The following is a 1,321-nucleotide window of genomic DNA, read 5'->3' on the forward strand; positions in this document are numbered from 1 at the left end:
AAATTGAAGGCGAGGCGCGTCTAGTCACTCCTCCATGATGTTGAGCCCCGAAAGATGATGAGACACCGAGGGGTATATATATACATATATACCCATGTATTGCTGCAAAACGCTCCACGACACCTATTCCTAACCAATTCCGGCATGTAGAACAGACACGCGCCTCACGGCACTCCGAGGACACACACTGCTTCACTGTAGCCCAGGCGATCGTGCATTGGTCGACGTCCCGCAGTGCAGTAATGGTTGTGAGGTCACTCGAAAATCACAAGCAGTCACACACAACACAGGGCACACAAAATTGGTTCACCACAAACTACCTCTGTAACCTGGTCGTTGCTCCGGTGGTACATTCCAAGTTTGCGGCATCGGGGCCACATCGTCGGTTCGCGTTCCTTTCCGCCTCGTGGTCCTGGCGGGCAGCACGCTTACGGGACCGCCTCCACGAGAGAGCGGAAAGAAAAGAAAGGAGATACGCAAGCGCTTGGAACGCCGACAAAGAGAGGGTGGTGCGAACGTAGACACGGCCGACGCAGGTCAAAGTGTAGTATCTGTTCTTATCAGCTTAATATCTGATACGGGTTGTACTTGAACCTAAGATATTGAACTTATTTTTGGAAGTTGGCGGAGTGCTTAAAGCCTGCTTAAGCTCCACCACGGGTCGGCCTGGTATTCTATCATCTTTGGGGTTGGTCTACGTATAGGGAGAAATCTCGATTTACACGGCTCGATAGACGCACACAATTTTCTCGCGAACCTTGTCATACACAGCGTCGCTGTAGGAATGTACTTTACGAGACGGTCGTCAAATACCAGCGTGCAAGAAAAAAAATCAAGGGACGAACGTGGAAGAAACATAGACAACGCTGACTTCCTACTGGTATTTATTTCACAGAGAGTGCGCATTTATAGCCGGCACAGCACACAAAAAAAGAGAGAAACCGTGTTCACCTTGCGCTTTAACTCCTTTTTTTTCGTGAAGAAAGATATAAGGGGTGCGCTCACACTGCTCACCAAGCGTGTCAATCAGATCTGCTTCAACGACTTCTCTAGTCGTCGGTTCACTTGCTTTATTTGACGACACAACATTTCTATTTCAGAGCACTCTCACAACGAGCACAGTGATGAGCCAGATTAGCTTGCTTGCATTGTTCTACATTGTACTTGTGCTCTGATAACCTAGAGGACAGGCAGGCAGTAGGGACGACACGAGACAATAGTGCCGCTGCAGCATGAATTTAATTGCTCTGCTTAGCTCGGGTATCCACTCGGAGAACAGAAACAAGAAATTGAATAGTATTACAGCACCATGGCACCGGCA

General features: G+C 48.7%; 1 pseudogene; it reads left to right on the forward strand.

Moving 5' to 3' along the window:
- The first annotated feature begins 521 nt into the window (after positions 1-521).
- Positions 522-703, forward strand: LOC126532570 (U2 spliceosomal RNA; annotated as a pseudogene).
- Positions 704-1,321: the final 618 nt, after the last annotated feature.

The sequence above is a fragment of the Dermacentor andersoni genome, chromosome 5 (assembly GCF_023375885.2).
Source record: "Dermacentor andersoni chromosome 5, qqDerAnde1_hic_scaffold, whole genome shotgun sequence".
NCBI lineage: Eukaryota > Metazoa > Arthropoda > Arachnida > Ixodida > Ixodidae > Dermacentor > Dermacentor andersoni.